Source organism: Pelodiscus sinensis, chromosome 8 (assembly GCF_049634645.1).
Source record: "Pelodiscus sinensis isolate JC-2024 chromosome 8, ASM4963464v1, whole genome shotgun sequence".
NCBI classification, from domain to species: Eukaryota; Metazoa; Chordata; order Testudines; family Trionychidae; genus Pelodiscus; species Pelodiscus sinensis.
The window spans coordinates 33,946,283-33,961,928 of NC_134718.1; the positions used below are offsets into that span (position 1 = coordinate 33,946,283).

The 15,646-nt window shown below is 42.6% G+C and overlaps 1 long non-coding RNA gene across 1 annotated transcript in view; it reads left to right on the forward strand.

The window, feature by feature from the left end:
• The first annotated feature begins 272 nt into the window (after nucleotides 1–272).
• The window catches only part of LOC106732621 (uncharacterized), a 36,851-nt gene continuing 21,477 nt past the window's right edge, over nucleotides 273–15,646 (forward strand). The window contains exons 1-2 of the long non-coding RNA XR_001368864.3: nucleotides 273–491; nucleotides 13,323–13,453. This is a non-coding gene — a long non-coding RNA (uncharacterized LOC106732621). The remainder of the gene's footprint in view (nucleotides 492–13,322; nucleotides 13,454–15,646) is intronic.

A 15,646-nucleotide genomic window follows, 5' to 3' on the forward strand; every position in this document is an offset into this window, starting at 1 on the left:
TGCAGACACAAATTGTACCAAACTGTATGTCACTGCAGTCAGAATAGATTCTGAGACAAACTCTGGCTCTAGAAAATGGTATCTTAGTCTCATGCAGCCAGACTTCTAAAATTGTTTGGTTCTGTTGAACTTTGTATCTTTGAATTTTATAGTCAGAGGAAATAGAAGAGGCAATGTGCAAGGGTAAACAGTTTGTTCAAACATACATTTTTCAGAAACCATTTACTCAGTCAACTCCAGTAAATTTTACTCAGCTCATTGAAGCAGTAAATACATTTCACCTCTTCAGCAGGCCTGACCTTTGCTGTAACATGTGAATGTTGTTCCTTGGTTTAGACTATGAGCCCCTTTTCCAGTTCACTGATCTCGTACTGTAGCAACGTGTCTGAGGCAGATCTCTGGATCTTTGCAATGATGTGAATACGGCAGTGTCAATTTTGACACTGAAGTTCTGCCACCATCATGTCTTCAACATCAGCAATCAAAACAGGGTAAGTAGACGGAAAACAAGTTAAATGAACTTCTAGGTCTCATTTTAAATACTTTCTGTGCAATGTACAGCATAAAGCCAGAGGGCCAGCATATTTGCTCTTTAAGTACTCTGATACCGAATAGAAAAATTAATACATCTTTTGTTTCAATCTGTGATAATCAATGTTCCCAATGTCTATTGACTTTGATACAGAATGGGTGAATTTCTTGTTTTCTTAGCTGTGACCTATCTTTAATTAAACTTTAATGTTACTTTTTATATTTATTAATAATTGAAATACAATATTAAAATCATAGTTAGTAATCCTTATTCAGTGCTAAAATGATTGTTATGTTAACCATTACCATAGTGACCTTTAATAGCTGAAAAATATGTTTACTATATGCAGTATAACCATATGTAAGCAATTCACCTCTTTTCCATCTTCAATACATGAAAAAATAATTGGCTTTCCCCCCTCTATTTGTACATTCATGAACAATAACGGTATTGATCTCCAGTTCAACTAGGAAATATTTGTTAATTATGATTTGGTTTAAGGGCCCTTAATTTTTCTTAAACCCTTCAGCACTTTCAACAGATCATAGACTACCAAGAAATCCTTGCCAGTCAGAAATTATTCTTGACTTTGTGTCAAGCTGATGCCGTTGTCTTCAGTACAATTCCAACTTCTGTAGTCGATTATAAGATGTAAACAGAATTGTGAATCAGATTTTGAGTGCTTCAGAAATAATCATAGTTCGTTCAACTATAAATGAACACAAAATTATAAAAATAAGTTACAGAATTTTCAGTTAACCCAGGATATTCCAAGCCTTAAAATTCCAACCCATACTCTTATTTTTTTCCAGGAGAGCGATGAATTACATTTAAAAATGATACCAATAAGCATCTTTAAACTTATATTGTAGTTCTGACACTTTTATTTTCTAGTTTACTAGATTATTCCACAGAAGAAATCTTATTTTATAGAGGCCTCGTCTGAAGGCCTTGGAAATCAATTCAAGTTCTCGCATGAACAATGTAAATTGGGAAGAGGTGGTAAAAGTAGAGTCCACTTTATAACTTTAATTTCAGTATTACAACACTCATTTGAGAGGCAGGAGACCCAGGTTTAATTCCTGCCTCTGGCTGACAGGGAGAAAGGATTTGAACAGAATTCCCCCAGCTCTCAGGAGAGCACTGTAACCATTGTGATATCAGACAGTCAAATGTCAGGTTCTATGATGGGGCATACCCACTCTGCACTGGTCAGGAGGGGATTAACTCAGCCCTGAGGGTGAAAGAGGTCATACAGCCCCTTTAGCTTACTGGTCATGCTCAGGCTGCTCTAATATAAAAGAGAACAGCTCAGCTTATTTGGGGCTGGTGGCTGGAGGGAGAGGACGTGCCAAGCCTCCTAGCCCCAGTGCTTACCTAGAGGCCAGGATGCTACTGCACAAACTGAGGCTGGGATGTCTCTTGAGACCTCACTGGGTTCGGGAGAAAGGAGTAGTACTCAAAGCACAGAGGGGTGTGGTGAAACTGAGGCCTACCAGTGAGGCAGGAAGCAGCCCCAGAGCGGCAATGGCAACTGGGGTGAATCAGCCGCTGGAAGGGTGTGCATGGTGTGGTCTGGAGTCCCCATGGACATAGGGGCGTGAGCAGGCCACCAGGGTCAGCGTGTTGCGGTCTGGATTCCCCACTGATTCCGTGGTGTGAGCAAGCCACTAACGGGCCCCGGGCTGGGGTCCAGTTGTATGGGAGGGCCTAGACCCCTTTGCTGGGGGCAGGGCCGGACTGAGGCATGGTCTACCTGGGCAGCTGCCTGGGGCGCAAACCTATGGGGGGCTCCTGATGGCAGCTGCAAGGGACGCTGTGCACCCGGCTCCTGCAGCACCAGCCCCGTGGCACCAACATCAGCGCCCTTTCCCCCATGGCCGTGGGGCCCTGTATGGCCTGGCGCGTGTGCCAGCAGCATTGGCTGAGCCGGGCTGGGCAGTGCAAATGGTGTGTGCCCCGGGGGCGGGCCCTGGGCTACGCACCAGCAGCTGTGGCCGGCCTGTGCATGTGCCGTGCGCCCCGGGGCCAGGCCCGCACATGTGCCGTGTGCCGGGGGCGGTGCGCATGCCCCGGCCCGGGGTGCCAAAAGGGCTTGGGCTGGCCCTGATTGGGGAGATATGTACTTCGTGCTTACCGACTAACTCTTTAAGGGTATGTCTACACTAGCTCGTTAATTTGAGCTAGGTAGGCAAATAAAGCAACTGGAGTTGCAAATAAAGCCCGGGATTTAAATATCCTGGGCTTTATTTGCATGTTCCCGTCCGGCCACCATTTTTAAATCCCCTTAGTTCGAATGAACTGCCCGCGGCTACACACAGCAGTTTAAAGTTAATCCGAACTAAGAATTTAGTTTGGATTAACTTTAAACTGCCATGTGTAGCTGCGGCCAGTCAGTTCGAACTAAGGGGATTTAAAAATGGCGGCCGGGCAGGAACATGCAAATAAAGCCCAGGATATTTAAATCCCGGGCTTCATTTGCAACTCCGCTTGCCTGATTTGCCTACCGAGCTTGAATTAATGAGCTAGTGTAGACATACCCTAGCAGACTACTAACTTTGGGTTACGCCGGAACTAGTGAACTGGGTTGTCCTAACCTCAGAGGGCAAACTATAGACTTCGACTTGTGGGACACGGGGAGGAACGTTGGACTGAACGGCCAGAAAAGGGGGGGTAAACATTGGATCTCATCCCTTGGGTTGCTTCGGGAGAGGCTATTGGACGGGGCCCTCCTATAAAAAAAAGGTGGGTCGACAAGCTAAATCCCAGGATTACTGGCTGGAGGCACCCTGGTGATGTGGCCGCCCCATGACAGGCTCCCTCAGTTTCTGCTGCTGAAACTGTTCCACTGTGTATAATTAAAGTGTCACTTGAATAAAGGGAGAGAGAGTGAGAAGGCCAATAGACTGTTGGGAGTCAAGCAACCCTGGAGTCCAGTCCTCTTGCTCCAGTAACTCTTTAATTATGGAGCCTAAAAATGGGATTTAGATGGGTAATTACCTTGGAAAGTTAATAAAATCAACAAACAAAGGTCAGTTTGCTCCCATTGACTTCTATGGGAGCAAGACTGCGTCCAGAACATAATACAAATGATAGCCTATAACGTTCAGAAAAGTATAATCTTGACCAAAGGTGTGATGCTTTGAATGTACCAACATTAAAGATTAATAAATGAGCAATAAGTATTTGGATTAGTGAACTGGGGAACGTACCTTGGTTAAACTGTACAAATATAAAGGCACCAAAGACATAACAATTATACAATAATACCAAAAGTACTGTTTCAACTGTCTAAGCCCTGTGGCAGCAGCAGCAGCAGATTCATATGGCTATGAAGTATCTCTGGTGGCGTGTAGAAGGGACTTTTGTCTTGTTTGGCCCTTTACACATCTCCAGCCTCCAGTAATAGTCAGTATGGGAGGATTTAGGTTTCTTAGGTTTCCATCTATGCTCATTTGTGGTTGGTCTTGTGGTCTACTTCCTTTTATGTCAGTTTGATAAACCTTATGTAAAAGTTTACCTTCTTTTGTTTGTTGGACATGATCCCACCATTGTGATGCTCTTGTTCTCAACTGGTGCAAGGCTACAATGTGCCAGACCTTCTAAGAATCTCGTTTATGACAAAAACAACCATTGGATGTTAAGGATATACCTTAACTTGTGAGACTGAAAACTGTTTAGATTCCTCTCCTCAGCTGTTTATAATAACCACATTTCTGCTCCACATAAGAGTTATCACTACTTTAGTGAATGCTCGTGTAATGCCAACATGCAGAACTGAACCTGGGACTTCTGGGCTATGTCTACACTCGCAGCTTCTTGCGCAAGTACGGCAGTTCTTGCACAAGAATCCGCAGAGCGTCCACACTGCCCGCTTGCTCTTGCGCAAAGAAATTTACAGTACGACGTGGTAAGAGAGGGCTTCTTGCAAAAGTGCTACGATCTTTTTTAACAGGTGTGTAGCACCCCCTCTCGACCTGGTTACCTTCTTTAAAGCCAATCTCCTTATAGGTTTTGATGGATAGGTCTGGGTTCTTCTGGATCCCGCCACCCACTCAACTTTATTTTTTCTGATGGATTTATTTGGTGGTGCCTCCACCCCTCTCACTCCTTCCTGGCAGGGTCACCAGGGCAGCTTGGGAGGAAAATTCTAGCCCAGGGTAATCCCCACGTATTTGCCAGATAGTTGGAGACTCCCAGAAAATAGCACAAACACATACACTATAATAAACACAATTATATTAAACAGGAGACAAATAGAACATGGTAAAACACTATTTTTAGGGTCACCGGTGCCCAGCAACCATAAGATCACTGTCCCGTTGGTACGCGTACTTTGTTGGGGCCCTTGATGACTGTTGACCACAAAATACTTCTCTGCAGTGGTTTAGCAGTGGGGCTGACTATGTCCAGCACAGCCCAAAGGACTCACAAATGGGAGAAGGCAGCAAATCCCTCCACAGGTTTAATATGCTTCAGGTAATAAAATCCCCAAACAAATTCCCTGACTGACTAACTAAAAATTGGTGCTCTCGCACACTCCATGAATGAGCCTCAGGTTGAGAGATGACTCAGTCACTGCAAAGGGGCTGCTCTCTTCTCGCAGGGATCCTCTTCAGGCAGGAACCAGGCTGCCTTGGTCCCAGAATTTCCCTTCACCGTGAAGGGGTACAGGGCTCAAGGTGCAGGCCACACAACTGCACCAAAATTCAAACTATAACCTCCTAGCCCAGCATTCAGACCCACACAGCAGGCAGCAGCCCTAAACTCGCTGCTAGAGCAGAGCTGACCATGCGGTGACTGGTCTCACCCAGAGAGCTGGAGAGCCAACTCAGCCTGGCTGGGGAAGACTCCCAGGAAACTCCACAAACTGGGAATCAACAGTGGAGACATAAAACCCAGCTGACGGATCCTGCCTTCAGGTCCCTAGAGGCTAGTTCTCAGGGAATACCCTGCATGCAGGCCTGGGGCTTACTAGCTCTCACACAGCCAGCCCTCCCCTTGCCCTGGCTGGCTCCAGACTCCGCTCAACCATGGTCTCTCCTTCCCCCTGGAAGGGGCATCTCACTCCCTATGGGTTGCCGGGCAGACTCTGGCCCTGGTAGGGAGGGGGAGCCAAGGCAAACTCAGAGTGCCTCTCCCTGAGCTGCCAGCAGACAAGGCCCTGGGAATCTAAGTAATCTCCTTGGGGGTTACAGGTGTAAGCCTCTTGTGCAGGAGCTCTTGCGCAAGAGGGCAGTGTGGATGCTCAGCATGGATTTCTTGCGCAAGAAACCACTAAGGCTAAAATGGCCATCAGATGCCATGGATGCTCTTGCGCAAAAGCACAGCTTGCACATGGCAGTGTGGACATTTTCTTGCGCAAGACTTCTTGCACCAGAACCCTTGCACAAGATGTTCTTGCGCAAGAAGCCGCCAGTGTAGACATAGTCCTGGAATTTAGTGGATGAGCCTCTACTGCCTGAACTAAAAGCCAGCTGGCTGTCAGCTTAGGCTGTAGAGCAAGCTCATTCTCTCTCTATGTAAGTGGTCTAAGTGCCACTACTGTCCATGTGCAGCATTGGCAGGTTCATTTCCGTTATATCATAGGCATGCATAGCTTTGGTTTCATCAACACTGAACTCAAGTTTCATAAATTCTGCAGTTTTTCACAGCTCTTCCAGCATTAGCTATAGTTGGTCAGTAGTATCTCTAGGTAAGGCAATGCTTTACAGATGGACCTGTACAGAGACCACAGTGGTTGTCTCCCCTTTTTTGGGATGAGACAGCATTTCTCTCTGTAGTATGACTGTAAATACTCTTCTTGGGACTGACACCAGTGCAATTTCTCTTATAATTTGAGAGAAAGCTAATCAGTATGGGTACATCTACACAGCAGGGCTAAAGCTGAAGTAAGCTACGCAACTTCAGCTACATCAATTGCATAGCTGAAGTCAAAATAGCTTAATTCGACTTTTGCTGCAGTTTATACAGCAGGAAGTCAAAGGAAGAACACTCTTCCTTTGACTTCTCTTACTCCTTGTGAAATAAGGATTACCATGAGTCAGAGTAAGAAGTCCTCCAGCTCACCATTATTTTGAAATAACTGCTTGCAGTGTAGACATGCATTATGTTATTTTGGAAATAAAGTCCGTTATTTTGAAGTAACACTGCTGTGTAGATGTACCCTATCTTTTTTGAAAAAAAATTGTATAATGCATCCCCTTTATACATATTCTGGGATTTGATCAGTTTCTTGAACTTTTAAATCTATTAAGCCAGTGAATTTAATCCAAGCCTTCACTTTTTAGCATTTCTGATGAGTTATTATCAAGATAAGGTGTTTTATCATTTCATAACTGTTTGACCCCCCAAACATCTCATCCTCTAATATCACTGATCTTTTTTTCTGCTAATTTCATTTTTGGACTCAGTTGCAGTTTACATCTTGGTGGGAATCTGTTGATTATTTCATAAAATCCAAGCAGCAGTGAGTAAGTAATGGAGTTACATGATAATATTGAGAATACAATAGAATTTTAAATGTCCCCTAGAGTTAACAAAACCAGCATAAAATTGGTCTCATTAGAGCATCCCTAATTTGGTGTGAAGACTGATAGCAAGTGTTCTCAGATCCTTCAGGGGAAGGGAGGGAGGAAGTATTTGTGGTGCATTTTAATGAATGTTATACAGCATAGCCAGAAGCAGGGCAGTGTATCAGTTCAATTTACTTGGGTTGATAATATCTTTGGTTACACTGAAAGGGAATTTTATGCTTTCTCATCCCAATCTGAACTCATGCTTCCTCTAATTTTTTTCCATCCATGGGCAGAATAAATTTTGTTATATGCACCAAGGCATGTGCAGATGTGCACCACATGTACTGTGTGTGCTCTGGGCGGTTGGCTAATCATCTGTGTGGAACCTGAAACTCTCCTGGGCAGCCATTCAAGCACTCAACTTACAGGGATCACTGATGTCAACCTTGTTTGTTGTAAAGATTTTATTAATATGTTCTGAAGTAAAGTAATAAAGTATCATGCAATGTACATCTTTACCCAGGTACAACTGGATTCAATCCATTTGAAAGATTCTAGTTTCATTTACCCTAGCAAAAGTATAGAATAATTTATTAAAGTCTGGGATGAGAGCAGGCTTAGGCACAATGTGTTTGACTTGCTATAATTTGTTATAATTCTTTTTTTTAAATGGGATTGTGTACCATAGAGAAATCAAGTGAACACAAAGTGAGCAGACAATGGCAGGTCTAAATATCATTCTTTCTTCTGTTATTAAACAGTAAAGTTGTTTGTTCAAAAAATCCCTTTTGAGTTTAATCTGGAACAAGCTTTTAAAATGATTCCTACAGACAAGCCTCTCAGAATGTTTACTGCCTCTTAAAAATTAATATGACAGTATCACTAAATGAGATTCTCTAAAGCCCATAGGTCCTTAGAAGCTGTCTGATAAAGAATATTAAGCATTTTAAGTTGTTTAATTCAACTCTGTTTGGCATGATTGCCCGTGTTTTTGTAAGATAAGAACCCGATCTAAATGGCATAAAACAGCATTTGAAGACATAACAGCAATGGAGGTTTATTGCTGATTTTCAGTACTGAAGAAACCAGTGTGTTATCGTTGGAGAAGCCATTAATAAAATGCCATGTGTGGATAACTGCTGCTATTCTTTATTCACCTTGAAATCTGATGAAATTGGAAAAAAATATGAATGTGTACTTCTAAGAGTGAATATCAATTCATGTTTTATTAAATCTGAAGTCACCGGTTACCTTAGATAATACCATACAGACACATGAAAAAGTACTGGAAAAATTAGCTTTGATATATTTGAAGCATCTGGCATCTGATACATTAAAATGTTACTGTTTACAGGGAAGTCTGTGTCTGTGAAAATACTGATATAAAAAGTAATGGAGGTTTCATAGGTTGCAAGTCTAGATATACAGACATTGCTGTGGGAATACAAGATGTGCCAGAAGTGAAATACATACTGACTGTATAAAACATTTGAAGGTTCTTGGAGGTTACCCGATTAAAAAAAAAATCTATTCATGTTCAATTTATTAGTGTAAGCCAGGTTTTGTAGTGCATGACTCATTCAAACTACAGCTGTACATTGAATTATTACAGGCAGTCCCCGACTTACGCGGATCCGACTTATGTCGGATCCGCACTTACGAACGGGGCTTTCTCGCCCCGGAGGTCGAGGTAGCGGATTACTACCTGCGAGCTCCGGGGTGAGAAAGCCCCGTTCGTAAGCTGCTCCGGTGCCCCTAGTCTGTTGGAGACCGTCTCCAGCAGACCAGGGGCACTGGGCGGGTTCCCGCGCCTCTGAGGCTTTGCCAGAGCAAAGCCTCAGAAGCGCGGGAACCCGCCGCTGCTGCCGCTTCAGTCGCGGTGCCTGTGGTCTGCTGGGGACGGTCCCCAGCAGACCACAGGCACCCGGACTGAAGCCGCAGCCGCGGCGGGGTCCCGCGCCTCTGAGGCTTTGCCAAAGCAAAGTCTCAGAAGCGCGGGGAACCGCTGCTGCTGCCGCTTCAGTCCCCTGCCACTGCGGCTCTGCTCCCGTATCCCTGGTCTGCTGGGGGGGTCAGTTTCAGCAGTGGTTGAATCAGGACGCCTGGGGCGGAGCAGATGGGGTGCTGCTGGGTTGGTCCAGTAGTGCCGAGGAGCGGTGCTACTGGAGCAACCCAGCAGCACCCCAGCTGCTCTGCCCCAGGCGTCCCCAAGTCAGCCGCTGCTGAAACTGACCAGCGCTGACTACAGGAAGCCCGAGGCAGAGTTGCTCTGCCCCAGGCTTCCTGGAATCAGCTGCTGATCAGTTTCAGCAGCAGCTGACTTGGGGAAGCTTGGGGTTCTTAAATTGAATCTGTATGTAAGTCAGAACTGGCGGTCAGTTTCAGCAGCGGCTGAATCTGGACGACGCCAGTTCCAACTTACATACAGATTCAACTTAAGAACAAACCTACAGTCCCTATCTTGTACGTAACCCGGGGACTGCCTGTATATGCAATGTAACTTTTGGAATTAAATCAGATGATAAGAATCCATAGCTTTATTCTTCCACCTACCAAGAATCAATATTCTTTTTGACCTCTGCCCTCTGATCCTTCTAGCCATTGTCAATTTACATTTCTTATGCATTGTATTTTTTCAGTTTCTTCAGATAGGGAATTGTGAGGGAATTGTTGATTGTCCAAATAGTGTTTTGTTGTTAAATCTTGACAGAGCTGATGTTAGCGCTCCAAGAGGGCTACTTCTATTTTTCTTTTCAGTTTAATTACGCACTCAACAGACTAAATTAATCGTATAAATCATTATTTTCAGTATCCTAGAAGTAGGCAGCTCTGTTCAGTGATCAGTTCCAGGCAGCACAGGTATGATGCTCTTGGATCCATCAATCAGATTTTTCTTAATTTTTTCAATACACTGATGACAGGTAGCCTATGTTAAAAAAAAGTGATTGGGTATGCAGCTAGTTTAGCTAAGCCAGGGACTTAGCTCACAAAAATCAAAGGATAATTAATATTAATCGGCAAGGAAGCTGAGTTAATTTCTCACTTTCAGTAGTGGTTCTTCATTGGTGGGATAGTGCAGGGGAGAGAAAGCAGCAGCTGCTGTAGCATACCTGATGCGTCAGTCCAACATTTTGATGAGTACTAAGGATGTTAAAATGTGGTTAAGTGACTAGTCTACTAGTCAATGGAATTTCAATAGGCACATCTGCATTCCTCTTTTGACATGTACAAGAGTCCCCAGCTGATCCTGGGTTCTGGGAAAACGCAGAAGCGGCATTTTAAAGGGGCAGCCACCGCACAGCTGATCCATGGATCAGCTGTGCAGTGCCTGTGCCTTTGAAATGCTGCCTTGAGGTTTCAAAGTGGCAGATGTGCAGCGCTGCCACTTTGAAGTACTTCTTCCCCTCCTCTTTGCTGCCTCTATTTCATGCAGGCAGAAAAGGGAAGGGGTATCGACTAGTCGACTACTCAAAAGACTATCTGATAAGCAAATACTTATCGGATAGTCGACTAGTTTTTTACATCCCTAATGAGTACTAAATTCAAGTTACAATAATTTCATAAAAGCTTTATAAAAAATCTATTCTGCTGTGGGATGAAAGTCTTCTTTTATTATATTTGAATGACTCTGTTTCTACTCTTAATATATTTATATAATTTACCTAAAACTTATAATTCAAAGACTTTATTTATTTGGTAAAGTAAATGGTGAAAATGGAATTACTCAGATTGCTGTATTGATAGAAAAGTCTTGGTCAAAGTTGCCAGGAAATGAATTGGGCATGAAAACTGGATACAAACGTTTAGTTTTATCCTCAATTTACATGCACTCTGCAGGTGGAAGAAGCATGAGCTATGGGTCAGGATTTAGGGGAAGGTGCTTGTCATCAGTTCTTTCTGCTTACATAGCAGCTGGACTCTGGTTATACTGTGTGTTGCTATTGGTTTGATGATGAGCAGTTTGAAAAGACTGAGTTATTTCTCTGTCTTGCTTATTTGCATTGATTATGGTTTGAAAGTGTGAGGGAACCATTAATGGCAATGGATGCAGTAATAGCGCTAATATTACCAGCAATTTCATATTTTCCATTGTCGATCTAAGTGATATTACAAACTATTTTGCTTAGTGGAAGAACCAGTATTTGGATATTTATTTTCTTTCATATGCATTTTCAATTTGTTGCATACTGTTGTATTCATCTTTTATTTTGGTGCTCTCTGAAAGTGAGGAAACAGCAGGTATACTATAATTTACTGGACAAGTTTTCTCTCTCAGTTCTGCCTGCAGCCTCAGGATTGCTTCGGCCCTAGTTTAGAAATATCACTGATGTTTTCCAGTTTGGGCTTTTGATAAGAAGAATTTATTTTATGCTGAATAATTCAAAGTTATTATTATGTAGACAGAATTTTTCTTGGCTCTCATATGGGGTCAACAAACTCATTTCTTCAACTATCTACCCAGAATTTGAATTTTAAAGCTAAAAACTTAAATATACTTAAGATCTACATCTCCCACCGCACTCAGGAAATTCCAATATACTGGGCTTGATTCTAGTTGCATGGGCGGGGAGGGAGGAGGGCAGAGGGAGGAACTGAGGGAAGAACTGATAGGCTATGTCTACAGTACCAGGTTATTTCAAAATAACTATTTTAAAATAAGCTTATTCCTCTTTATAAGCAGGAGTTATTATTTCAAAATACAGGTTGAACCTCAAAATCCAGGACTCTCTGGTCTGGCAGGTCCTGGGATATTGCTGAACCAGAGAGCCCTGACTGGTAGGGTTGCCAGATAGTTTCACAAAAAATACCAAACAAAAAAAGGGTGAACAAAGTTGTCGAGAAAAAAAAAAGTACCAAAAAAAAAAAAAAAAGTCACAGCTCCTTTAAATCTCCACACTCCACTTGCCCCTTCCAGACATTTTACATGTATTTTTTTGTATCAGACAAAAGCTGCAAATACCGGTCTGTCCGAGCCAATACCAGACATCTGGCAACCCTACCGACTAGCCAGGTTCAGAAGCACAGCCCAGGCTGGGCTGGCAGCTGAGAGGTGAGCACAGCGCTGGCCAGGGCTGATGGCAAGGAGTGCAATCCCAGCTGAGGCTGAAGGCAATGGGGCCAGAGGCCAGGAGCAGTGTGGTGGGTGTGGGGGGAGCGGTGCAGCCCTGATCATTGCTGGTGGTGGGGAGTGCAGCCCCAGTGGGGGTTGGAGGCAGCAGCCAGGAGTACAGCCCCAGCTGGGAGCAGAGCCTGACTTCCCCTTGATTGTCAAACTCCATGGTTTGGGACCACTCAGGTCCCAAGGTGCCAGACAAGGGAAGTACGACCTGTAACAAGCCCATTATTTTGAAATAACAGGCTTGGTAGTGTGGACGCTCACCTTGTTATTTCAAAATAAGGGGAGTTATTTTGAAATAACTCCCCAGTGTTGACATGCCCATACAGTCCAACTCTCTAATACTCAGGACAAGAATATTGAAGAGTTCATCTCTTCATAGCAACTCTGACTTATGCCACTGCTAGAGTCCTCTAACAGATAATGCAGCAGTTGATAATTGTCATAGCAAAGCCACATGTCTCCAAACCTTCTACTCTCAGAATCCTTTACTCCACGCCTTTTACTGAAGGGAAAATAAAAATCCATGTCCCTTAAAGAAGGGGATTTGAGATTGTCAACAATAGCTTTAGAAGTCAACCGAGATGGAATGCCCCCTTTGACTCATCCATCATACACAGAAGATTAATTTCAGTCAGTTATCTAATTGGTATCAATTTATGTTCCATGTTGTATGCAGCGATTGTTGAGGATGGGGGCAGTGTGTCAAAATAAAAGTCATGTCATGTCAGCTTTTGTTATTTTGCTATGGGTCTGATAGCAAATCTGGTACTGGATTTTAAATTTCAGTACCAGGTCTATTAAAAGGGTGAGGCCTGTGGACTTCACAGACATTTATTCTGCAAGTATCCTGAAACAAAGGGCAGTTCCAGTGTCTATCTTTAATAATGCGTCATCTGCAGTCATTCATAGGGAGGAAAGGGACACAAAAATGTATGGTATGCACCAACAGTCTGAGCTCCATTTAAGAAATTCGGTGTCATAAGGATGGATATGGAAAGACTGTTATTCAAATTTAGTTTCATACCTGTACCCCTTTCATGAAGACTCAGAAAAGACTTGATAATTTTTCAATTGTTGTATCTAGGTAGGTGTAGATAACTGCCCCAATTTGTATTTGTGTTCTTTTGTTTATTTTGTTTTGTTTTGTTTCTAGGTGGCTCCTGTAGTGTTGTGTCTAGAAACTATAATTTCCATGATGGACCGGGGAGGAGGAAAAAGTGAGAGGAATAAACCTTACCTTTGTTGTTATCAAGTCTTTTCTGAGTCTTCATGAAAGGGGTACAGGTATGAAACTAATATATTTTCCTGCAGATAATATCTAAAGCTGACCTGCAGAGAGATCTGTTTGCAAGTAAAGTTATCAATATTGCCAGTTCTGAAAATATGACTTACAGTGGCTGCTGTTTACCAAAGATGTTTTGATTCATCTGAAAAACTGTGCCTAAGGGAATATTTCACCCATGTCAAACTGTCTCAAAATTAAACAGTAATCTGTATCTTTGAAATGTAATAGAAGGTTGTGCAATAACATAACATTGCCCGTAGTGGTTTAATAAATCAGTCCTGTTTACATCAATTGGTATTCTATGTGCTCTCTGTTTTGTACTCCACATATATTGCTTCAAAGATATATATTGTTGCCTCTTTTGATCCCAGCAGGGTGTTTTCATTAGAACGTGAAAATGATGTGCAATTAGGTATCTTTAATGAAACCCTGTTTTATTTTCAAAAAATGTACAGAGTCCTATTTCTCTGAATATAAGAAGAATCAAACAGGAGATAGTTTCTTTGTTCAGAACTGCAAGTCCCTGTCAGCCAACACTTAGCCTTAGAAGCATACTCTCTAAGCTTTTTTCAGGGCCACTGTACTAGTCAGGGCCACTGTACTAGTTCCTCAACTGCTGTGTCTGATATTTCCTTGTTGCCTTCTTTTCCCACAGCTTCTTTGATCTTTCTGGTCTTTCACTAGACACACAACAATAGCCAGAGATTTCCCTCTACCCACCTGAGCCTTTGTTTTGGGCATGTGTGTGTAGGGGCTGCTATTGTTTCAACTACCTGCTTCCATAAAGAAGTGTAATGGCTTCATACAACAAGGGCAGTGGTGACACACCCCAATTTCATATAGGTTAACTCTACCCATGCCATATGCAGTAGAGTTCCAGGTGTATTTTTTATACAGCTGTTTGTAAAGGTGTATCTTTAAAGACAGCCTTAGTTACTGCCAAAATAAATGGTTTTGCAACTTTATTCCTTGTAGCAAGAATGATACCTAATGGCTTCTTCAGATAAGGTAGACTATCTCCTTTATCACTGTTCTATAATCTGAATCTGACTTGCAGAACCCAACTTGTGTGTTTTTTTTTCTCTGCATCATAACTGGTAACAGATGCTGCAGTTAGGTTTCAATTAATAATTGTACTGATGATACATGAGCAGGAATAGACCCTAGCTGAGGGGTGGGCAATAATACAAAGGCAGTTCACCAGGCTAAGCCCCTAGTGGGCTGCTGCAACTATATTTACACACAGCTCTGCAGGTACGGACAATCACAACTCTCATTGGCTGGGAATGGTAATTCACAGACAACCGGAGCTGTGATCCCCAGTACCTTTGGAGGTTCAGGTAAATACGGTGGTGTGGGGGCCTGCCAGGGGCTAACCCTGTCAGACCAGATCTGGCCTGTGGGCTGGTATTTGTTCTCCCCTGCTCTAGGTCTATCTCCCATAGCTGCATCGATTTGTAATTCTAACAGAAGTTAAAATTATAAAAATAAACAGATGTGTCCAGAAATGAAAGTGAATAGGGTCATTGTAACTTTTCCAATGATAACTGCACTTTAAATGTGGCAGTCAAAATAAACTTGAGCCCTTTAAGCCTAAATCTCTAATATATTTTTGAGATAAGAAGCCGAAGGAAGAATAAAAATAGCGAGTTACATCGTTTTTTTGTTTTTGTTTTCCCACTTGCTTTGTTTCTGATTGGTTTGTTCTCGTTTACTTTAATAAATCAAACAACATAAGATAATTATTGCTAAATAACTGCAATTTTCTGCCTTCCTGATTTGGATAGCTTTCACTGCAGCTCCATCTGCATTTTGTATATAATCCACTAACAAAAGTGATCTCCCCTGAGCACACACTATGCAAGAAAGTGGAGACAAAGCTCATTAAAATCTTTACAAAAAAGATCAGAAGCAGGGCTAGTTGAAAAAACCACTGGGAGATTAGAAAGAAACAAACAATACATGTAGATTAAAAACATTTTAAAGAAACAACAAACATTTTAGAATGTGTCATTTTATTGAATTGGAATCTTGAAAAATAGAAGAAAATTGGAGGGATTTATGGATATGCCACCATGATACTGTGGGAAGTGTTGGGCTCAAGCCAGACATTAGATCTGAACATCCCTTACTTTTGGACAGCTGGTTTTGAAATCTGACCATGGGACCAGCTGTGAATTAAACAGCTGACC